Source organism: Oryctolagus cuniculus, chromosome 9, assembly GCF_051225735.1.
Source record: "Oryctolagus cuniculus isolate XC-2025 breed Fujian yellow rabbit chromosome 9, ASM5122573v1, whole genome shotgun sequence".
NCBI lineage: Eukaryota > Metazoa > Chordata > Mammalia > Lagomorpha > Leporidae > Oryctolagus > Oryctolagus cuniculus.
Window position 1 is genome coordinate 117,524,469 of NC_142875.1, and position 25,275 is coordinate 117,549,743.

General features: G+C 43.9%; 1 protein-coding gene across 5 annotated transcripts in view; it reads left to right on the forward strand.

Moving 5' to 3' along the window:
- LOC149124737 (uncharacterized) overlaps positions 1-25,275 on the forward strand; it is a 309,955-nt gene that overhangs the window by 47,441 nt on the left and 237,239 nt on the right. For 2 of the 5 annotated variants that reach the window (XR_016213000.1, XR_016212999.1), the window contains exons 3-4: positions 15,594-15,684; positions 16,891-17,411. The exons of the other annotated variants lie outside the window; for them this stretch is intronic. The gene's annotated coding sequence lies outside the window, so the exon portion shown is untranslated. Of the gene's footprint in view, positions 1-15,593; positions 15,685-16,890; positions 17,412-25,275 lie in introns of those variants that run through there. 5 annotated transcript variants of the gene reach the window in all.

The following is a 25,275-nucleotide window of genomic DNA, read 5'->3' on the forward strand; positions in this document are numbered from 1 at the left end:
CTGCACTTCAGGTGTTCTTGGAGAGGGCAAATTTAGACAGTCTGTAATCTTTCCCTAACCAAAATCAGCTGGGGGAGGAGCTGATGGGCATGGTAGTCTTGCCTTAACTCTTTCTTTTTTTTTTAGACATCTCATTTGTTTGAGAGGTAGAGTTAGACTGAGAGGGGGAGAGACAGAGAGAAAGGTCTTCTATCCACTGGTTCACTCCCAGATGGCCGCAACGGCCGGAGCTGAGTTGATCTAAAACTTCCTCCGCGTATCCTATGAGGGAGCAGGAGCCCAAGCACTTGGGCCACAAGCAGAGAGCTGGATTGGAGGAGGAGCAGCCACAACTTGATATGGAATGCTGGCACAGCAAGTGGAGGCTTAGGCTTCTATGCCACAGTGCCAGACCCCTTGCCCTAACATACCTGATGAAATCTATGCATTCATTTATTCAGAAAGAGACTGAGTGCCTTCAAAGTGCTTCACATGCTTAGAGAGACTGGGACACTGTAGAGAAAAACTGTTTTCACGGGGTTTACCTTCTAGTGGGGAAGAGAGGAAGATGAGTGAAATCCGTAGCAAGTCAGGACATAAGTCAATCAAAAATCCATGGAAAGAGAGGAAGTGCTGGAATTGGGGTTCTCTAGTTTTGAATAGAGGGGTCAGATTTAGGAACAGTGATGTAATTAGGATTTTAACACCAGCTCTGGCTGCTTGGAGGTACAGATGCATTAGAATAAAGTATCCTGGGTTATTTTGATTAAAAAGATGTCTGAGATGAGCTTGAAAATAATCCAGAATGGGCAGAAGGACATGAGGAGGAGGAAGGGCATGGCTGGAACAGGGGTTTTGGGGTGTGGTGAAGTAGTCACAGGTGTGTGGGGGTCATGACTGTATTCTGTTTTTTTGTATTTTGAGACCTCCACAATAAAAAGGTTAAAAAGAGCAAGAATAATACTGCAGACACATTTAAAAAAATTTTTTATATTTTGTAGCCACATATTTAAATGGACAACAGGATTTCCTTGAAAGCTGACAGACAAAACTCTTAAACACTGTACAGTTTGAATTAACAGAGTCATCTCAGGGTCAGTAAGAGCTTCACTGAGAATGCCCTAGCAGAAGATCGCCCGGGGTTGGGACACTGACCCCTGTGTGTGTGGGGGGGTGTCTCTCCAGAAGGGGATGGTGAGGGCTCCAAACTGAATCACACGCTGAGGCCAGAGGGGGCGCGTGACCTCTGTGTGTGGGCCAATGGTTTGATGACCTCCTCCCTGTTGATGTCACACTCTGCTGTCTCAGGCTGTGCGGTCCACAAGGCAGGGCGCAGTCCTGCTCATCGGTGCGTCCCCAGCGCCTCCGATTCTGGAGTGTGGAATGTTTCGCCGCCTTCTTTCGCCTCCCACCACAGATATACAGGAAGGAATCTTGATTCCCATTCAGTACAACTGGGATCACTGTAGGGAGTCACCGTGCAGAGGCCCAGCTCAGTGGTGAAGCTGCTTGATTTCAGATCCTGGGGCTCTTTTCCTTCTACCATGTAATCCGTGAAGAGGCCCAAACCTTTCATATAGAGTGATTGGCAGATGATTAAATTTTTGGTGGTGAAGTTTATTGGAGAGGTAAATAAAACCACGAATACCACATGCTTTGACTGTTAGGGTCAAATTAAATTTCTTCTTACTGTGTGTAGCCAGAGAAAATAAGAAATCCTGTTAGAGTATTAATCCACACATGAAACTGTTGCTCTCACAGTCAGTATAATTTAATATTTAAAAAGTAAAACGAGCCACAAAGACATTTTATACACTAGGTAGTCATGCACCCCGGAAACCATGTGCACATGTCTATGTGCGCACACATTGAATTTCAGGTTCAGTGCCTTTAAACCTTCTTGCCATATGTTGAATTTTTATAACCAGCAAATAGATGGGACTTTGGGGCTTAATGAAAGGGTTTGTATGGATAACATATGTTTGTCTTTCTAGAAAGTAATTTGTCAGCCTGTTGAATGCCAGAGTTTTCAAGTGACTGTGGAATGATTGCATTTGACCCTTAAATCATACAGTATTCTTCCCAATGGAGGTCTGTCTTTTAATTCTGGAGGCCTGTTGGGAATAAGAAAAGAATACTATTTTTAGTTGATTCTGTATAGATAGGTGTTACGCAAAATGTTGAAATTATAGGTGTTGGTAGTGATATGATGGATATATTTAGAGTTATTCTTCATGTGCTTTGCTGTTGCTTTGGGGGAAAGATTTAATTAACAGCCTAAATGAGTTTCTTTGCTGTTAGAAGAGCATGCTTTAGGGAAATTATCTTAGAATAAGTGAGAGACAAGTCTGCAATTTTCTTGATCTTGGAGGCCATTGGGAGAAATGGTTTGAGTTAGTATAATGTTACTCAGGGATTCATCCTCTTTTAAACACATGCTTTAAAGAGGCCATAAATTTGTAATGGAGCTTACCAGAGAGTCTGATTTTTATGTTTCAGTCTCATCTTGGATGTACCCTAAACTCTGCTGTAATGGCTCCTGCAGACTTTTCTGAAGGATCAGCAATTTGAGATTTCTATGGAAACCAAACTAATTGCAGCAGAAAAAATTAATCCGTGGGATGGTCTGTGACTAGCCATGGTGATAACGAACTTCAGGGCAGCTTATAACAAGGTGCTTGAGAAAGTTCAAGGAAAATGGAATTAAAAATTGATTTTTAAACTTTTCTTGGTGGAAAAAAAAAACTTGAAATTGCATGGAAGGCACTTTAATATACTGATTATTTTTTGTTGAAGGAACTGGAAAAATAAGATTAGGAAGTTCACTTTGATTTCTTGTCCCTAACACCCCCCCTCCACACACACACCAAAAAAAACAAAAACCCCAAGAAAATAATACCTTGGTCCTGCTGTTCTCAATCAAAGTGGATGGTAAAACTTAGGATTTTCTGACCCTGTTCTGGAGCGATTCATCAGACCCTCATGAGAGAGGTGCCTCTTCCCTGGCAGAGAGCAGCAGCCTTACCCCTGAAGGCACAGGGAAATTTGGAGTGAATGTGAGCAGGCTTTGCTAAGTTTCCCCCAGCTCATTAAGCCCTTTATCCTGTCGTATTCTTCCAAGACTGTCGTCTTCTTCACTGAGCCTTCTATAAAGGGGTGGCCATGTAGCCTAGTGGTTATGGTGCAAGCTAGGATGACTGTGTCCCTGGTTGGAGTGCCTGGCTTCCATACCTGGCTCTAGTTCCTGTCTCCGGTGTTTTGTTGATGAAGATCCTAGGGGGTAGCAGGTGGTGGCTCAAGTAATTGGGTTCCTGCTGCCCACATGGAAGATCTGCATTGAGTTACCATCTCTAGCTTTGGCTTTTTTGGTTTCTGGTGACTGTGGGCAGTTGGGAGCAGAACAGAAGTTGGGAACTCTGTCTTGCTGTCTCTTAAAAAAAATACTTGAAAAATGTATACAGAGATTTAAGTTTAACTGTTTCTTTGTGTCTTTCCTTAAGGTGAGATTGTACAACTTAAGTTTGGGTTTCTTTAGTTAGAGGTCCTAGGTATGGTCAAATGAAGGGCTTGTGGGGAAAAACACTTTCCTCCCCCATCACAAGGTTCATGGCTGATGTTCCTCTAACAAAAGAGTACTAACGGGAAAGGATAACAGATTTATGTAACAGCTGTGCGTGACGTGAGAGCCCTCAGAAATAAAGACCCAAAGAACTGCAGAGAACTACATTTCCAAGTTTGTGTGGAAAGAAAAATGGTCAGGCAGAAGTACAATTGCACAAAAAGGGGCAATGGTTACATGGTTGTAAGCTGGGAGGAACTGAGTGACGCCTGTTCCAAAGGTACTTGGTCTCCTGTACCATGCTTCCCCATGAACTGGACAGGATACTTGTTTCGTGAGTGGAGGCTGAGAGAAGATGCAAGAGGCCTTTCTATTTCTGAAGTTTTCTTAATTCCATTCAACCTAAAATACTTGCTGTTCCAAGGTGCTGTGTATTGGGGATAGTGTCTCGTGTATTGCATCAGATAGAAGGGAAAGATACTTTTCTTCTCTCATAGTGACATTTCTTTGTGAGTAGTACATAATGTTGATGTTATGTTAAACTTGACATTGTTAACATTGTCTTAACCCCCAAAACATATACAAAACACCTTTTCTAAACTTGCCAACTTGACAATTATAGTTAAGTTTGTCTTGTTTAAAATTTAATTACAATTTCAACTTCTATTGCATTGTGGTCTACAAATGTGACCTAGACTACTTTTTTATTTTGCAAATGATGGTTTTCTTTTGTACTTACTATATAGTTAAATTTTGTAAGTGCTACTTGACAAATGGCATAGTATCTGTTTTTAGTAAATGTGACTCTGGAATACTGTATGTGTGTATTTCTAGGCAACAAGAACGTGTGTTGGTAGAATAACAGCTTCTACCACCACGATGTTCTATTTAAAAACCGTGATGCTCTGCTCCAATCCTTGATCAGTTTGAGTGTTCCCTGAGGAAGGATATTGAGCTATGTCATTGAGAGGCGGGAAGGCTACTCGGATTACGGTGAGGTCTGTTACCTCCTTGGTAAACTGTGAATACTTTGGGATCTTATTCAGCCAAAGGCCAAGTGAGTTCCTTACAGGGGAGGTGATGTGTGCTAATGTGAGGTAATGCCATTTTTCAAATTCCATGGGAGTCTGTGGCATTCAGGAGCTGCTGACAGGTGAACATTGTTCAGGAAATGAAAGGTGTTCTTCATGGTTAAAGTTAGGTGCTAAGCTGTCAGGGTTTTGAGCTCTGGTCAGAGAAAGGGGACAATTGTTATGCATCCCTGCTCCCCCAAGGTGAGTCCTGGTGCTGGAAATGGGGCCTTGGAAGAACTTGGAGAGGGCAGGAGGCTGCTGGGCAGGAGTCCACTGGTGAGAGTAGAGGAGTTTGCGCTGAATCTACGTCTTGGAACCATAGCACATGGAAGAACAGGAATATTTACCACTTGGAAACTGAGAAAGCTTGCAAATCTAGGTGATGTTTTTACATTAAAAAACTATATTAAGGGAACTCCCATCTGCTGGTTCATGTCCCACGTGCCTACACTGGGGCCTGGCTAGGGTGGAAGTCAGGAACTGGGCCCTGAATCGGGGCTCCTGTGTGGGTGGCAGGAACCCCATCACTGGGGCCATCACTGCTGCCTCCTAGGGTCTGTCTCAGCAGGAAGCTGCAGTCGAGAATGGAGCTGGGTATCTTGGCTAGACACTGCAGTAAGGCATGCAGCTGTTCTGACAGGCCAGATACCTGCCCTGAAATTAAGATAATGGCTGGGGGCCAGCGTTGTGGCGTAGTGGGTAAAGCCACTGCCTGCAGTGCTCGCATCCCATATGGGCACCGATTCGAGTCCCGGCTGCTCCACTTCTGAACCAGCTCTCTGCTATGTTCTGGGGAAGCAGTATCAGATGACCCAAGTGCTTGAACTCCTAACCCATGTGGGAGACTCAGAAGAAGCTCCTGGCTCCTGGCTTCGGATCAGCACAGCTCCAGCCATTGTGGCCAATTGGGGAGTGAACCAGCAGATGGAAGACCTTTCTCTCTCTCTCCCTCTCTCTCTCCCTCTCTCCCTCTTTGTCTATCTGTGTAACTCTTTAAAATAAATAAATAAATGCTAAAAAGAGATGATGGTTGGTCTACTATAAGCAATTGATATTTTTAGTTAAATATTAATTTTCTTACATATTGACCAGTGATAAAAATCTAAGGGAAATGATGTCATTGAATGCTGAGAGGAAAATCATCTTGTTCTAGGAGAGGTTGCTCAGGCAAAGAGAAATGAAACCACCTTAAAATAAAACCACTTGATGTTTCTGTGCTGTTGGAAGTCCAAATTTCTCTTTGCACTCTTGAACTGTGAGGGGTACACCTACATCCAACTGGGTCAATCTGTTAGCACTCACAGCTTTTAAAATGGGGCCTCTGCAACGAATCCAGCTGTATTTAAGCTTGACCAAATAGATATTGAAAATCTTAATGAAAGAAGGCTTGATGCTATTGGCTTATTTCCCACCTTATTGAGTTTCTGTCACAGTTGCCTGGACAATGGTCCATGACTTAATTGACTTTCTGGGAGTCAGGTGGGAGAGAAATTCCCATAGAAATAGGAAGACCTAAAGGTGAAACAAGATGCAGCAGACTAGAATGTGTGATGGAAGCTGGAATTCTGCTGGAACACTGATTGGACATGATAAAAGGGAGCGGATTTCCTGTAAACTTGATTAAATTATAGTTAATTGAAAAGGCATGCTGGAAAAAATGTACAACTGGAAAAGAGTGTACTCTCTAGGAAAGAGTACTAGCAAGGAACTGAACATGTGGGTTCTGATTTTTCTTTTTAATTAATTTGTGGGGAGAGATAGAGTTCATGTCTTGTGGTTCACTCCCCAAATGCCTGCAATGCCCAGGACTTTGATCAAGCCAGACCTAGGAATTGGGAACTCAATCCAGGTCTCCTGTGTGCAAGGCAGGGACCCTCCCAGGGTCTCTGTTAACAAGAAGCAGCCATGGGGAACCAGAGTATTGAACCCATGTCCTCCAATGTGGAATGTGGATGTCTTAACCACTAGGCTAAATGTCTGCCCCTGGCTTGTATTTTAAAAAATCAAGTCACTCATTTACTCTGCTGTGTTAGGCAGAAATCCAAGGGCTCTGGAGCCAGGTTACTAGGATTCCAGCTATAAAGGGACCACTTGGGGCTGTGTGACCTTGGGCAGGCTGTGTAATCTTTGTACAACATGGCACAGGGCTGATAACCTACCTGATAATTGGTATGAGGATGTGCATGTGAGCTGCACAAAGCAGTGTCTAATGCATATTAAGTGCTTAGGAAATGCTGGAAATAAATTTCCAAGTAACTATTTTTCCATAGCTCAGTTTTTTTTTTTTTTTAAGTCTTATTTGAAAGTCATAGTTAAACAGAGAGAGGAGAGGCAGAGAGAGGTCTTCCATCTGCTGGTTCACTCCCCAATTGGCTGCAACGGCTGGAACTGTGCCGATCTGAAGCCAGGAGCCAGGAACTTCTTCCGGGTCTCCCATGTGAGTGCAGGGGCCCAAGGACTTGGGCCATCTGATACTGCTTTCCCAGAACATAGCAGAGAGCTGGATCAGAAGTGGAGCAGCCGGGACTTGAACTGGCACCCATATGAGATGGCAGCACTGGAGGCAGCAGCTTTATCTGCTATGCCACAGCGCCAGCCCCCAGAGCTGAGTTCTTGAACTTGTTTTAGATTCCTGAGCTTCTTGCAGGAGTAATTGCCTGGAGGGATTTTTTTGACCCTAAAGAGAGATGATGCACAGAGGCCAAGGGTTCAAAGCAAAACGGGAGAATTGAGCAGTCACTGTGGATACAGCAGGGCAATGGACAACTCCTAAGACGCAAGAGGGTTTTTTCAAGCTTTTGCTGATAAAGCAATCTAAAACAGTGAAGTTCAGAAACCGACTTGGGAAACTACAACAGATGCCAAACTTTATTTTGCCCAATAATGGGGGGGGGGGTTGTACCTGCATGCTATCCAAAATCTCCATTTTATGCGAACTCTTAAATATTGGAGGAGTTCTTTGATCCCAAGGCTGGTGCTCTAAATCCAGCACATTTGCTGTGTTACATTTTTTAAAAAATAATGATGGGCTTTAATTGTTTTAATTTAATGATTTATTTACTTGAAAGAGTTAGAAGGAGAGGCAGAGAGAGAGAGAGAGAGAGGGAGGGAGGGAGGGAGAGCAAAGGAAGGAGGGAGAAAAGTCTCCCATCTGCTGGTTCACTCCTCAATTGGCCGCAACAGCCAGAGCTGTGCCGATCAGAAGCCAGGAGCCTCTTTCAGGTCTCTCACATGGGTACAGGGGCCCAAGGACTTGGGCCATCTTCCACTGTCCTCCCAGGCTATAGCAGAGAGCTGCATCAGAAGTGGAGCAGCTGGAACTCAAACTGGTGCCCATAAGGGATGCCAGCTCTGCAGGCGGTGGCTTTACCTGTTATACCACAGCACCAGCCCCATTATATTTTGTTTAACCCTTGTCTTTGGTGTGATTTCAACATGGACTTTCCTACATATCAGTGTTTGGGACCTCCACTACCTTTAAGGATGAGAAGACTGTAATAGCCAGAGACTATGAAGAGAAGAGGAAAAAGCATTTTAGCAAAGCATGAGTATAAAAGGCAGTGGGGTAGAGCATCAGGATAATAAATGCTAGCTGTTCCATTCAGCAGATCCCAGATCCCATTGACATTACACACATGTTTGTTTCCCACTTACCAGGTGGGGAATTTCTGGCCTGTGCACTGAGAGGCCCATGAAATTGTTGGTCAGGCCCTGCCAAGCCAACTGCAGGTGGGACTGGAAATTCACTAAATCTGTAACAGGCTGAATCGAGGGTGATAATTTTGCATGGCCTGCAAGTGATATTATAAATACCCAAATGGCCCTTGGCAGAAAAAAGGTTCTCTGATGGGGTCAGGCAACCATCCTTGATGATAAAGCCATGCCATTTGGAGTATGTGTCCATCAAGTGCCTGGCAGGGGAGGCAAAAAGGGAAGGAGTAGCTAGATTTTCACCTGCATCCGTCTAAAAGTGAGGGTATGATAAGCAGGACCAGCCACATAGCCCTTTTCTTACTGCCAAGGCCGGGGGGTGGGAAATGTAGATCCTCCCATGGACGGTGGGTGGGGAAACAGGAGGAAACTGCTCAGTTTGGGGTTTTAGGAGTGTATCTTAAAGTTGATGGGAAATGGAATTAACAACTTATTTTGCCAAAAAAAAATCCACATAGTTTTTTCAAAATGTGCATTTCCATGAATTTTTGAAGCCCCCTTATATGCATGGATTGCAGATATTTTGCACCAAAGTAAATTTAATTCCATTTGGCACAAACTTCTTGAAGTATCCATATATACAACTGTGGAAAAGAAGAAGGAGAGTAAGAAGCTGGGAGGAGGGAAAAACATAATTATTTCAGAAAGAATGTGAATTCTGGGCTAAGGAGCTTAAACTCTACTAGGGATACATGGGCATTTTCTTTAAGATTTCATTTGAGGGGTAGAGTTACAGAGACAGAGAGACAGAAAGGTCTGTAATACTGGTTGCTCCCTAAATGGCTGCAGTGGCCAGAGCTGAGCTGATCTGAAGCCAGGAGCTTTTTCTGGGTCTCCCAAATGGGTTCAGGGGCCCAAGCATTTGGGCTGCCTTCTGCTGCTTTCCCAGGCATATTAACAGGGAGCTGGATGGGAAGTAGAGCAGCTGGGACTCAAACTGGTGCCCATATGGGTTGTTGGCACCATAGTGAAGGCGTAACCTAGTATCCACAGTGCTGGCCCCAGAGGTTGCTTGTTGCTCATGTATTTGAACTCTTGGAAGCTTTTGGCAAAGTCACTCGCTTCTCCCTTACCGAAACAGCAAATGTAGACTATTTCCATACATGGTTTTCTTCCTTGTTCTGCTGGCCCTGCCTTCTGGGATCCTGGTCCATTCCTCTAAATATAGGTGGGCACCAGAGCTCAGTCCTGGATCTTTGTCTATCATTGTTTGCCTGGGTAATCTAATTGAAATGCTTGTTTACAAACACTGTCTACATGCACACAGCTCCAAGTACTGACCTTTGCATTGATACTCAGCTTTGTGTCCATTGTCTTCTTGACATCTGTGAGAGAATGACCAGCAGAAGCTTAAGACCAGCTGCCCAAGACGGAACTTGTGGGTTCTGCCTGGCACGTGGCTTCTCAGCCCTGTCAGCAAAGCACAGCCTCCCTGTCTTCTGTCTGTGCTTGTGTCTCCTCCAGCACAGTGGCTGCCACCATCCCTCGCCTGGCTTTGGCAACAGCCTCCTGACTGGGGCTTCTACTGCTCTTGCCTCCCTGGACCCCAAAGCCAGGATGTAGTTCACACAGAAGCCAGTGTGATCTTCAAGTTTTTTACTTAATTTGGAGAGGGGGAGTAGAAAGAAATGGAGAATAGATCCAGATCCCCTCTGCTGCTTCATTTTCCAAATGCCCAGAACAGCTAAGGCTGGGCAAGGCTGAAGCCAGGAGCCAAGAACTCAATCTAGGTCTTCACTTATGTAGCAGGGACCCAACTACTAGAGCCACCACCGGCTGCCTTCTAGGTTGGGCATTAACAAATTTGGGACCAGGAGCACAGGTAGGACTCAGGCACTTTGTCATGGGATGCTAGCATTGCAAGTGGCATCTTGATAGTAAAACACTGGATTTTGAGTGTGTTACTCTAAACCCTGCAGCAGGCCTACCATAAATGTGATAAAACCTGGCACCTTCTCCTGCAAATCTTTTTTTAAAAAGATTTTTATTTTATTTATTTGGAAGAGTTACAGAGAGAGAGGTCTTCCATCTGCTGGTTTACTCCCCAGATGGCTGCAATGGCTGGAACTGCACTGATCCGAAGCCAGGAGCTTCTTCTGGGTCCCTCACATGCAGGACCCCAAGGACCTGGGCCATCCTCTGCTGCCTTCCCAGGCCACAGCAGAGAGCCTGATTGAAAGAGGAGCAGCCAGGACTAGAACCAGCGCCCATATGGAATGCCAACGCTTCAGGCCAGACCTTAACCCTTATGCCACAGCGCCGGCCCTCCTGCAAGTCTTGATGTGACCTCACTCTGACCTTCTCTCTCTGACTGCTCCCCACTTTGCATGCTCTCTTCCAGAACAGACTTCCTTCTGGTCCAAGAACCAGCCGTGGATCCCTGGGCATGACAGCCTTTGAGCTGTTTGCACTTTGCCTACCTTTGTCCCAGGTGTGAGTGGCTCACTTTGCCTCCTCTGGTCCTTGCTCCAGTGTCACCTGCTGAGAGAAGCCGTCAATGGCCACTCTGGACACCAGTCCTACCCAGTTGACTCTGTTAGGTTTCTTCACAATCCTTACTGCTATCTGAATTCATATAATGGGTATGTCTTGCCTTCTATATTACGTGATTCATGAGTGAAGGGGGAATAGTTTTCTTGCCATTATACTTTGTGCCTACCCCCCTGTACCTGCTGCTGAGCAGTACAGCCAGGTAGACCTGTCTACTGCCCCTCTCTGTGTCTGGCACAAGTGTTTATAGATACCAGGGATAGATACCAGGGGTCTTAAGACATTTCATGGAGAATGAGTATTAGAAAAACACCACGGATTTCAAACTTATTGCACCACACTATACTTAATCTCATCTTGTGTGAGATTTTTGGAGTATTCCTGCCTTTTTTTTTTTTTTTTTTTTTTTTTTTTTACAGGCAGAGTCAGTGAGAGAGAGACAGAGAGAAAGGTCTTCCTTCCGTTGGTTCACCCCCCAAATGGCAGCTACGGCCGGTGCGCTGCACCGATCTGAAGCCAGGAGCCAGGTGCTTCTCCTGGTCTTCCATGCGGGTGCAGGGCCCAAGCACTTGGGCCATCCTCCACTGCCTTCCCAGGCCACAGCAGAGAGCTGGACTGGAAGAGGAGCAACCGAGACTAGAACCCCGGGGTGCCGGCACCACAGTCGGAGGATTAGCCTAGTGAGCCACAGCACCGGCCTCCTGCTTATATTAAATGAAGGAGTAACTACCCCCCCCCCCTCCCCCCGAATCTTTCATGTAATAGTGAAGGGACAGAACAATGATAAGCCACAGTGGACCGTACATGGCATAGGAGTGGTAGCTAAGAACACTTTAAATTCTTCAGACAACTGGGGCTGCGTCATCTTTCACCCCTTCCACCCTCAATGACTCTGTCCCCTTCGCAACTTCCCCAACTCCTCAGCACTCCACTTTATTTTTGCTTTTGTTTTAGATGGTTGGGGAAAGGCAGTAAAGTGTTAGAGATCATGCTGCCACCTAAAGGACAGAGATGGTAGGAAGCTTGCCTTGTAAGCAAAAGCTGGAAGCAGATGGAAAATTTCATTAGCAGAGGTGAGGAGAGACTAGGCAGCCTGCTCTGGAAAAGCTGTTCTCTGTGGTGACCTTCGGAAATGAAGGTTGGTGGGTAATTAGCACAAATGTCTGCAGAAGATTTAGAGGCAGGAAATCCCATTTGGATCTGCTTTTTCTCCCCTCTATTTTTAGTGTGTGTGTATGAAATGACCTGGACTTCTTTGGTGTGGAAAAATCCAAATTAAAAAAAAAAAAAGGAACAATGGTTATCTTTAGGTGATAGAGATGGAATTAAAAAAAAATCTGTTGAATTTCTCTGAAAGGTTTTCCGAGTGCATTATAACGTTAGTGATGTTTAAGAAAAAAATTTAATTTTTTAATTTAAATGGGGGAAGGAGCAAGTTCCAGAAAAAGTTTTGTGAAGTTGAAATTAAATGAAATTTGCACAAATTTAAAATGGATCGTTCCCGGGTTTCGGCACCAAAAAAAAAAAAAAAAAAAAAAAATTTAAAATGGATTTTGTTAAAGGGGTCACATATTGTGTGTATTGTATTCTCTTTAAAGAAAACTGTTTGATGAAGTTAAGAATGCAAAGAATTAAGTTAGAAATAATTATGATTGAAGCTGTCTATTAGGATGAATAGATAACATCCTAGAAAACAGTTGAGGCCGGCGCCACGGCTCACTAGGCTAATCCTCCACCTTGTGACACCAGCACACCGGGTTCTAGTCCCGATCGGGGCGCCGGATTCTGTCCCGGTTGCCCCTCTTCCAGGCCAGCTCTCTGCTGTGGCCAGGGAGTGCAGTGGAGGATGGCCCAAGTGCTTGGGCCCTGTACCCCATGGAGACCAGGAGAAGTACCTGGCTCCTGCCATCGGATCAGCGCGGTGTGCCGGCTGCAGCGCGCCAGCCGTGGCGGCCATTGGAGGGTGAACCACCAGCAAAAGGAAGACCTTTCTCTCTGTCTCTCTCTCTCACTATCCACTCTCCCTGTCCAAAGGGAAAAAAAAAAAAAAAGAGTTGGATGGCTTAATAACTTAAATTTCCATAGGTAAAGCCTGTAGAGGGGTGGCTTGCCCATTAGGGAAAATCAGCCACAGGTTTACAGAGCTGCACATAAACAGGGGAGTCTGGGGAAGAGTGACAAATGATGAAGGTAAAAGGAAAATCCTCGAAAGATATTAGCTATGCCTAGGCTGCAAGAGAGAAGAGGATCTGTTAACTACCTAAGGCATTAACCAGACAAAATCATGGGAGTTGGGAAAATTGTGTTTTAACTGTGGAAGCCATCTCCTAATCAAGTTTTGTAGTGAGCAAAAGCCACCAGGAGGGAGAGGGCTGCTGGGATATGCTCCCTATACAAGGGAGAGAAGTCCTGGCCGGTATATGCTAAATAGCACTTCCTGGAGGGAAAGCAGAGGTGATGTATGAGGGTACTCAAAAGGTTCATGAAAAACAGATATTAGGAAAAAACTGCATGGATCTTAGCATTTTCCATCAACGTAAACTTCTGACTTAACTCCATGTTCGTGAACTTTCTGAATTCCCCATGTACATTCTAAGCTGAGGCAGGGATTAAGGACCAGTCTTCTGGAATCTGTCATACAACTGTAGACATTGCCTGGGGGAAGACCAGAGAAAGGTGAGCCTGCTGTTGCGAGTTCCTGTATTGAGGTCCTGCTGAATCCTGTTCTGCAAATGATACCTGCTGAGGAGTAGAAACAGCATTTATAGAGGAACTACAGTGTCAGCTACCAAACTGTGTGGTTTCAAGTGTCAGCCTGTCAGTCTTGCCCCAAATCTGACCAAGTGAGTATTATCAATACAACATATTGAAACAACAGTAACTTGCAATGCAAGAAACCATGTTGAATTTTTCTAAATCCATTGAGCTAGTAAGTTTGTACAATACAGTTTATATCCATAAGTCTAGCTACTGGATTTCATTATCCCATATTGGAACTTGTCTTCAAACATTTTTGCATGTATAACCCCTGAAGGAATTTGGATAATGTACATGGGTATACTTGTGGAGTGGGTTTGTAGCCTAGAGGTTAAGATGCTGATGAAGATGCCTGGGTCCCACAACAGAATACCCAAGTTTGATGCCTTACTCACACTGAAGTCCACAATTCCAGGCTAATGCAGACTCTGAAAACTGTAGTGATGGCTCAAGTAATTGGAACCCTGCCACCCAGATGAGAGACTGGAGTTTATTTCAAGGCTCCCAGATTTGTGCCTTGCTAAGGGCCATTGTGGATCTGGGTATAGTGAACCAGCAGATGGGACTCCTCTCTAGCGCTCACTCTGTCCTCCCTCCAATTTAAAAAAAATTTTTTTTTTGTATGCTTTGGCATGCTTCTATGTTGATACATGATTTTTTAAAAAAAGATTATTTATTTGAAAGACAGTTACAGAGGTAGAGACAGAGTGGTCTTCCATCTGCTGGTTCACTCCCCAGATGGCTGCAATGGCTGGAGCTGCGCCAATCTGAAGCCAGGAGCCAGGAGCTTCTTCTGGGTCTCCCACGTGGGTACAGGGACCCAAGGACATGGGCCATCTTTACTACTTTCCCAAGCCATAACAGAGAGCTGGATCAGAAGAGGAGCAGCTGGGACTAGAAGCAGCGCCAACATGGAATGCCGGCACTTCAGGCCAGTTAACCTGCTGTGCCACAGCACCGACTCCAATACCTGAATTTTCTATCAGAAGATAAAATGTTTATGGAAGATACACTGTTAAAAAACTCCTACAGGTTTATATTAATAAAATAATGCATTTTACTTAATCATTCTTTTACTATTTTAAAATATAAAATATACATTCAGGTCTGGTCTAGGACAAAGCCAGGAGCTAGAAATTCCTTCCTGGTCTCCCATGTGGGTTGCAGGGGCCCAAGTACTTGAGCCGTCTTCAATTGCCTTCCCAAGCACATGAGCAGGAAGCTGGATTGGAAGTAGAGCAGCTGGGATTTGAACCAGCACCCATGAGATTCAGGTATTGTAAGTGGTGGCCCAACTACCTGTGCCACAATGCCAATCCCTAGGGTATTAATGTAACACATTGATATACTTTGTTGGATGCTGTGATGGATTTTTGTGTCAACTTGGCCAGGTTACAGTAGCTAGCCATTCAGTACCAATGCAAGTGTTACTCTAAAGGTATTTATGTGTGGTAAACACCTCCTATCAGCTGATCTTAAGAGAGGACCTTTGGTGCCACAGGTAGCAATTCATCCAATCGGGGGAGGACCCTAAGAACATCCCAGAAGTAGGGATTGGGTCTGTACACAGCAGCATTGTCTCTGCCAGAGATCCCGGGCAGCAAATCCGCCCTATGGATTGGTTGAAAGACAAATGCAGGCATATTAAAGTTTATTCACTGACTTGAGCACACCACAATTTGTGGGTCAGGCAGCTGCACACCGCAGGAGGTTTGGGACTCCCTAGAAGGGGCAGGAGGAGGAAACTTAGAGTGTGGGTGCAATGGGGGATGCCATTCCAGTGGAAGGGTGCCTGTTACTTTGTGGTTTCTGATGAGCCTGGAACGTGATCGCCTAAGTGGACTTGGGTTTGATTTTCTTTAATAAGGACCCAGGTTACTGGAGCTGCCTCGGTCTGGCAGCCTCCAAATTGTCTAAACAGATATTAGACTTGTCAGGCCCACTATCACGAGCCAGTTTGTTGAAAATCTGTCTCACTGCTGTCTGTTCCCCTTTTTTTCCTCTTTGCTTTCTGTTTCCCCCAGCCCAGAATGGTCCTGTTTAACCTGAGAACCCTGACAGATATATCAACCCTGGAAAACTTAAATGTAGCAACAGCAAAATGTAAAGTTGAAGGTAAAAAATCACACTTTTTTTTTTTTTTTAAAATAAGATTGGGTGGGGCTGGCGCTGTGGCATAGTGGGTAAAGCCGCTGCCTGCACTGCCCACATCCCATGTGGATGCTGGTTCTAGTCCTGGCTGCTCCACTTCTGATCCAGCTCTCTGTTGTGGCCTGGGAAGGCAGTAGAGGATGGCCCAAGTCCTTGGGCCCCTGCACTCGTGTGGGAGACCAGGAACAAGCTCCTAGCTCCTGTATTGGCACAGCTGCAGCTGTGGTGGCCAATAGAGTGAACAAGTGAATGGAAGACCAATTCTCGCTCGCTCGCTCGCTCTCTGCCTGCCTGCCTCTCTCTGCCTCTCCTCTCTAACTCTGACTCTCAAATAAATAAATCATAACAAAAAAGATTTGGGTATAAAATGTGGCCTTGAATTACAATTATATTGATAGTTCTATTGAACAGCTGAAAACCATTTGTAAAAACACTTGATAAAAATACAGTAAATCTGATTCATAGAGTATATATGTGAATCTTTTTAAGGGGACTTGACAAAAGGGGTTACTGAATCATCTCTGGGGTTCTGGAGTGATCTTAGGGTTTGAGCTGAGGTGTATACCTAAGCTTCTAAACTAGAAAAAGTAATTTGGAAAGAATCAAGTGGGTTACCAGTTACAGGAAGAGTCCCTGTGAAAGTAGAGGATTTGTAAACTGATTTCTTGAAAATTGCCCACAGCGTTGAACCTGTTCTAAAATCTCAGTGTTGCTGGCTTTGACAGCCAGTACTGGGTGGTGAGAAGAGAGATGGGTAAAGGGGTAGGAAGGGTCTTATTGAACATCTCATGGGAGGGGAATTGACAATACGTAAATTGAACTTTTTTACCTGGTATGCTTTTCTTTCTTTCTTTCTTTTTTTTTTTTTTTTAAGAAAATTCTGATTAGCTTCTAACAGATTCACAGTGGTTTGTAGATAGAATTCTAAGAACATGATACTCTGTTCTTCCCTTCTCCCACCCTCCTTCTCTTTTATTTTGTTGAGATAACATTTTAAATTTAAGTTACAGGAAAAAGACTGTATATTCACTGAATAAGAAGTTATAATAAGTAAAAAGGTTGTGGTTTAGTGGGAATATAGACAATGGCTATAAGTAATTGAATAGAAAAATGACCATTTCACCCATATACAATAAGATTTTTATTTTTTTATTTTTAATTTTTTGACAGGCAGAGTCAGAGAGAAAGGTCCTCTTTTTCCATTGGTTCACCCCCAAATGGCCACTACGGCCAGTGTGCTGCGCTGATCTGAAGACAGGAGCCAGGTGCTTCCTCCTGGTCTCCCATGCGGGTGCAGGCGCCCAACTCCTGCATCCTTCACTGCCCTCCCGGGTCACAGCAGAGAGCTGGACTGGAAGAGGAGCAACCGGGACAGAATCCAGCGCCCCAACTGGGACTAGAACCTGGAGTGCCGGTGCTGCAGGCGGAGGATTAGCCTAGTGAGCCGCGGTGCCAGCTACAATAAGATTTAAAGTAATAACAGATGATTAAAGCTATAGTAGTATAATATTCTCAACCTCTGGTTTGACGAAGGTCTAACAGTTTTACAAGACTATATTTGCAGCAATACTGATAGAGACATTACATATATATATATATACACACACACACACATATATATAGCTCCCACATATAAGGGAGAACATTAGGTACTTGTCTTTCTGGGTCCAGCTCATTTTACTCAACATCATGTCCCCCAGTTGCATCCATTTTGCTGAAAATGGTAGAATTTCATTCCTTTTTTAGCTGAAAAATATTCCATGGTATATATACACCACACCACCTTTACTCATCTGATAGACACCTTGGTTTGTTCCGAATTTTGGCTATCAATGTTGCTGTTACCAATCCAGTTGAGAAGTGGACAAAAGACTACAGTGGATCTCAGAAGAAATACAAGGCATTAGACTACAATGGCTCACATTTGAGAAACAGATTTAAGCTTTATGCTACAACTTGCCAGTTTAATATTACAGCTAACACTGTGACAAATCAGTCATTTCATGTTTTTTTTTTTTTTTCTTTCTGAAATTCAGTAAGGAAGTTATCATTTAAGCTCATGGAATAACGCTATGTCTTCTTTCTTTTTTTTTTTTTTTTTAATCTTTATTTTCTCTTTTTTTTGACAGGCAGAGTGGATAGAGAGAGAGAGAGACAGAGAGAAAGGTCTTCCTTTACCGTTGGTTCACCCTCCAATGGCCACTGTGGCCGGCGCACTGCGGCCGGCACACTGCGCTGATCCGAAGCCGGGAGCCAGGTGCTTCTCCTGGTCTTCCATGTGGGTGCAGGGCCCAAGCACTTGGGCCATCCTCCACTGCACTCCTGGGCCGCAGCAGAGAGCTGGCCTGGAAGAGGGGCAACCGGGACTAGAACTTGGTGTGCCGGCGCCACAAGGCGGAGGATTAGCCTAATGAGCCGCGGCGCCGGCATCATGGAAACTTTTCCTAGCTGTTCAAAGGCTCCCAAATACTGTACAGTCATAGTTTCTTCTTTGTAGATTCCACTAACACATAGTTACTTGAGTACTACTCCAGATGATTGGGCAACAAAGCTGTCAGTGTGTCACTACCTATATTTATGCAGGAGCACACCACAACTGCAACCATGGCCAGTAAATGCCCTCACGTGTCCTCCATGGCTTCTGGTGTTCCTTCCCACATCACAGGAGCTAGTTTAATGGATACCATCAGGTCTCAATTTATCTCTGAAAGTTCTTTTAATAAAAATTTTAAAACTTAACTAATGGAGCATCTACAGTCTGAAAAAGCTAGTTTTTCTTTACTAGTTCAAATATATGTTTTAAATTTTATACACACCCAATTAAATGATTAAATATATCTAAAATACCATTAGTGGGTAAAATAGTAACCAAAAATGACACTAGTATTTTTGAGACTATTTTTTTCCTAGCTAGAAAAGCTATGGGATTCATATTGAACAGATATAATGACATTTTAACCCAGCTATTATACAACATCAATGTTAAGAGTAAATGCTTGGGGGGCCGGCACCGTGGCTCACTTGGTTAATCCTCCGCCTGTGGCGCCAGCATCCCATATGGGCGCCGGGTTCTAGTCCCAGTTGCCCCTCTTCCAGGCCAGCTCTCTGCTGTGGCCCAGGAAGGTGGTGGAGGATGGCCCAAGTGCTTGGGCCCCTGCACCCGCATGGGAGTCCAGGAGGAAGCACCTGGCTCCTGGTTTCAGATTGGCATAGTGCGCCGGCCGTGGCGGGCAATTAGGGGTGAACCAACAGAAGGAAGACCTTTCTCTCTGTCTCTCTCTCTCACTGTCTAACTCTGTCAAATAAAAAGAGTAAATGCATGAAGCACAGAAAAGAGCAGGACTTCAGGAAAAAACTTAGTAAACACTTGAATTTTGGGTGCCTCAAACACAAAAGGGTTCCCCATGCTTATAAACACTATCATTATTTTCACCTTTGAAGTAGTTCAAATCTTTATTTCACTTCTAATTTTATCTAGAAATAAAACTTAATTCATTACATAATATATCTTACCAATTCCAGTTTTCAAGTAATGAAAACCCAGGTAAACCCATGGCAACAACATGCTTGTGGACTGAGCTTCAAAGACAGGGAAAAATTAATTTAAAATAACTGTGATACACTCTTTTGCCCAAAGACATAAGAACTAAGACTTAACATTGTAATCACACAAATGGTATGTAATAAGGCAAAAAAAAGATGGTCCAATATAATCAGTGTCTTTTTAAAAAGATTCAAAATCAGATTGCCTTAATATGTGGCTAGATTGCCAATAATAGGCTATTCTGAAATCTAAAGAGCTATGGAAGAAAAACCAGAATAGGCTCAATTTCCCTGCTGTTTTCCCCTAGATGTTCCTATTGTTTACTTTGGATTTCCTTTGTACTTTTACTGGGAGATTTCCTTCCTTTACCTTCTGATGACCATGTTTCTGTGTGTAACACATCCTTAAACATCTTTTGTATGGCTGGACGGATGGTGACAAATTCTTTGAGTTTCTGCTTGCCATGAAAGGTCTTTATTTCACCTTCATTCATAAACGAGAGCTTTGCAGGGTACAGTATCCTGGGTTGACAGATTTTTTTCTCTTAAAGCTTGGAATAGATCTTGCCATTCTTTCCTAGACTGTAGGGCTTCTGATAAGTCCTCTGTGAGTCTAATTGGAGATGCTCTGGAAGTAATCTGGCATTTCTCTTGGGTGCATTTTAGAATCTTTGTTAAGCTTTACTGTGGAAAGTTTGACTACAATGTGTTGTGAGGATCTCTCTTGGTCATATCTGTTAGGAGTTCTATGTGCTTTGTGTACTGGGATGTCCCTTACTTTCTCCAAATTAGGGAAGTTTGCTGTTATTATTTCAGTAAGAAATCCTTCAAATCCTTTCTCTTTGCCTCGCCTTGAGGAACCCCTAGAAGCTGTACATTGGGTCATTGAACAGTGTTTTTAGTCTTCTAATTTCTTCTTTTTTGTCTGATTGTATAATTTCCTGAGATTTGTCTTTGAGGTCAGATACTCTTTGTTCTGCTTGACTAATTCTGTTAAGGTTTTCCACCATATTTTTATATTGATCTATTGAATTCTTCATTTCCAGTATTTTATTTTGATTTATTTTTAAAATCTCAATTTCATGGGGAAAATGTGCATTCATATAACTTATGGATTTCTTTAATTCATGGGTTTTCTTCTAATTACTTCCAAGTAGTCCTATGGTCAGTTTACTGAATTCTGTTTCTGCATTTCTTCAATGTCTTCATCTTCACATTGTCATATAGAAACGTTGTGTTCCTTTGGAGGCATCATGTTGTGTTCCTTATTCTTGTTGCTTCAGTTGCTATGTTTACTTTAGGGCATTCATGGAGATACTTGCTGGGGTCTCCCCTCCCTGATGGGTTTTATCTTTGGACTATTGCCTCTGTGGATTAGTGGAGTGTCTGTTCTTTGCGTGAATACCCTGAGGTGTGTGCTCGGTGTGCTCAGGAGCTCTGTTCAGTGCTCCAGGGCAAGGGGAGTGTCCAAGGTGACATCCAAGCTGGGTGTGGTAAATCTTTTTTTTTTTTTTTAATCAGAGGGGAGGATCAATCTGCTTTGTTGGCATAGTCTAATGCTAACCTCCAAGGAGACCAATGCCTAGTTGTGAGCCCCAGTGGGTATAATAGTTTGCATTGCCACAAGAATCAAATGATCTGTGTGATCCTCGGTGTGAGCACAGATCCTGCAGCAATGACCCTCACCAGGGTCTTGGGGAGCTCCAAGCATGTGGAGCTGTCCACAGTGACTACGCAAAGACCTAGTCACACCCTGCACCCTCCCACATAGCCACAGTGCCTTCTCCATCCTAGCACACAGGGCTCACTCAGTCACGAGCACCCAGCCCCTGGTCAGTTCTCCTGGCCAGACTCAGGTTCTTGGCTCAGTTGGTTGCTGCACATGTGAATATGAGCTGGTGCAGCTGTTATGTATGTCCAAGATGGTGCCTGTCCTCTCTGTTACAGGACACCTGTACTGGGTGGTTGGGGAGAGAGAAACATGCCCGCTTTTACTCTGCTGGGCTGGCAGGTACACTGTCCCCCAGGGGGCTCCACGCCAGAATCATGCAGCTTTATCACCAGTGGTTTGGGCTGCTGCGGTCTGGTCTCTCCTCACTTGAAAGCTGGTGCTGAGGCTCTGGGATGCTGGGGTCTTGAGTTGTGTATGTCCACACCCTCCACCTAGATCCAGTGTCCCTCTAATTTGTGGGGTGTTTCTTCTACCATTTTCTCACTCTTGCCTGGGATGGGACTGTATCCACTTTTTTTTTTTTTTATTCTTACTATCTTCCCCTTGACTCAAGATTTATGTACTTGAAAGGTGATCATAGTGGGAGAGACAGATCTCCCATGCCATGGTTTGCTCCCCAGATGACTGCTATAGCCAGGGCTGTGCCAGGCCAGAGCCAGGAGTTTAATCTGGATCTCCCAGGTGGGTGGCAGGAGCCCAGACTCTTGGGTTATCTTCAGCTGTTTTTCCAGGCCATTAGCAGGGAGCTGGATCAGAATTGAAACAGCCTGGAAATGAACTGGAGCTCACATGGGTTGCCAGCAGCCCAGGCTATGCCTTTATCTGCTATGCCATAACACTGGCTTCTGTTTACACGTATTATGAAGCAATCCATGAACTTCTGTGAACTTTGTTTTTTCAAGTGTTGTTGGATAAGCCTTTTCAAGGACGCTGGTGTAGTTGACAGCCTTGGAAGATGGAGCAAGCGTAAAAGTTTGGTTAAAGTCTTCTGTGGTAGTCAGTGTGCTAGTCAGTCCAGTGTAGTCCCTGGAAACTGTGAATACATTGTTACCTTACATAGCAAATGGAAAGTATCATTACAGATGAAATGTAGAAAGCAAATCAGCTGAGGGACCTGGAAATAAATGGAGGTCCCTGGAATTTTCCTGGTGGGTCCATTGTAGTTGAAAGGATCCTTTAAAATGGAAGACAGTGATGGCAGAGAAGGTCAGTGTAATGTGAAGTTAAAGGGCTCTGTTTGCCTTTGCTGATACTAGAGATGGAAGGGGTCAAGCGTTGCCAGTTGCCTTTAGAAACAGGTAAAGTCAAGGTAACAAATTGTCCTCCAACATCTGGAAGGAATGCAGCCCTGCCCACATCTTGGTTTTACTCTAGAAAGTCTTAATTTGGACTTGACCTCCAGGAGGATACAGTAATAAACTTGTGTTGCTTAGATAGTAACTTTATGGTAGTTTGGTGGATGGATCTCCGACAAATAAATTTGGAAGTTTTCAATCTGCTGATTGACTCCTCCAAATGCCTGTGACGGCGGAGGCAGGCACAGGCTAAGCCGGGAACTCAATCCAGGTCTCCCGTGTGAGTGGCAGACACATAAAAAACTGAGCTATCGGGGCTGCCTTCCATGGTGTGGATTAGCAGGAAGCATCTGGGACTGAGAATCAGCATGCTTACTGGCACCTTAATTGATAGACCAAATGACCACTCTATTTTGTGTAACTTGAAACTACTGCATTAGGAAAGACATGTAGGCAGGTAGAGACATTGTCCCCCTGTGTGATGTAAAGTTAGTGTACTTGACATAATGAAGATGTTTGCTTCCAGGGCAAAAGTCAGGTCCGCGTATTCCATTGATAAAATAGGTTCTATAAATTCAGGTTTTTGCTTGTTTGGACTTTAGCTGATGTGAATGCTGGTCTCATGCAGTCCTCTTTGTTTTGTTGGTTTGGCTCAAATGCTGGATGCTGCTGTGGTGGTAGTAGCCTGTCCTGTGTCTGAATTTCATGTCTTCATTCAGCGCCTGTAAAGCTGCAGCAGGTGAGCTTGTTCATTTGGAACTAGGTCCTTTGCACTGTGTTCATTGTTGATACACTTCTGGAAAATTTCTTCTAACAATCTGCTAGATTAGAGTGGAGCAACAATGTAACTATTGCATTCAAGATACTGTTTATTCTGTTCCTTTAGTAATGAAGTATCAGAGTGTTTCTTGGTACCTTTTATGAAATCCTGGGAGCAGTTTGTAACAATACAGGAATAAGATAAATTAAAAAAAAAAACTAGTTTACTAGAATCATTTGAAAAAAACTCTCAAAATTTACCACTATGGCAGCTACCCGAAAGTTGCTTATCTTTGTGTCTCATCGACAGAGTTTCCTTCCTGCACATTTCTCCATTTATCTTAGTTTCTCCATGACGGGCTATGTGAAGAGAAAATCCTTGGGAATTAGTCTCTCAATCTTTTCTCGTGAGAAATATTTTCACCCTCTGAATTTTTGGCGAATTAGATTGTCCTCTTGACTATACCATGAAACTCCCTGACTTCTACAATCACTGTATTTTCAGCATAAACTGTGCTCAAAGTCATGTCAGCATTTCAGAAGCCATCTAGAGAGAGGATTTAGTTGCACAGATGTGAAAACTAAGGCCTGTAGTGACCTGGAGAGTGAAGACTTGTTGCTGTCAGATGAGACTTAACCACCTGGTGTCTGGGGAGAAATATCTTGGCTATTGCCCTACCTCATGTCCTTGACGCAACCCTTGGCTCAGTTTTTAGTTGACTTAATAATATTCTGTCCACTGCACATCATGAGAAACACAGCCACAGAATGAAAATGACTGCCTTGATAGGCTGATTGTGGCCACAGAAACTGACCTGTGAACAACTTGGAAATAAGCCTGCAACTATGTTCGCCTCTGATTTCATCAGTTAGTAAGAAACATGTGTTGAGAGCCTGGATGTGCCAGCCCCTCAAGGTACTGCCAGGATGCCTGGGGTGAGGCTGGGAGACCATGCTGGCTGAGAAAGCTTAAGATGGTCTTTATTTGAGAAACTAAGAGGGGATTCCGGGCCTGAATAGGGAGGGAGACTGTAGAATCTTAGGGCAGGTGAACTTTGGGGGGTTTATGTGTTTCTTTTAAATATTTTGTTTTTGAGAGACAACCAGAGTGAGATTTTCAATATGCTAGTTTCCTGTCCAAATGCCTGAAACAGCTAGTTTGGGACAAGTTGAAGTCAAGAGTATAGAATTCCATCTGGGTCTCTCATAGGGGTGGCAGGAATTCAAGTAGCTAAGCCATCACATACTGCTCCCCCAAGGGGACACGTTATCAGGAAGCTGGATTGGAAGAGCTAGGACTCAAACCAGATACTAAGATGCAGCCATCTTTTTTAAAAATTTTTATTTAGTAAATATAGATTTCCAAAGTACAGTTAATGGATTACAATGGCTCCCCCCCCAATTTCCCTCCCACTCACACCCCTCCCATCTCCCACTCCCTCTCCCATTCCATTCACATCAAGATTCATTTTCAATTATCTTTATATACAGAAGATCAAGTCAGTATATATTAAGTAAAGATTTCAACAGTTTGCACCCACACAGAAACACAAAGTGTAAAATACTGTTTCAGTACTAGTGATAGCATTACTTCACATTGGACAACACACTAAGGACAGATCCCACATGAGAAGCAAGTATACAGTGACTCCTGTTGTTAACCCAACAATTTGACACTCTTGTTTATGGCATCAGCAATCCTTCTAGGCTCTAGTCATGAGTTGCCAAGGCTATGGAAGCCCCCTGAGTTCGCTGACTTCAATCTTATTCCAACAGGGCCATAGTCAAAGTGGAAGTTCTCTCCTCCCTTCAGAGAAAGGTACCTCCTTCTTTGATGGCCCCGTTCTTTCCACTGGGATCTCATTCACAGAGATCTTCCATTTAGGTTTTTTTTTTTTTTTTTTTTTTTTTGCCAGAGTGTCTTGGCTTTCCATGCCTAAAATACTCCCATGGGCTCTTCAGCCACATCCGAATGCCTTAAAGGCTGATTCTGAGGCCAGAGTGCTATTTAGGACATCTGCCATTCCATGAGTCTGCTGTGTATCCCACTTCCCATGATGGATCGTTCTCTCCCTTTTTGATTCTATCAGCTACTATTAGCAGACACTAGTCTTGTTTGTGTGATCCCTTTGACTCTTAGACCCATCAGTGTGATCAATTGTGAACTGAAATTGATCACTTGGACTAGTGAGATGGCATTGGTACACGCCACCTTGATGGGATTGT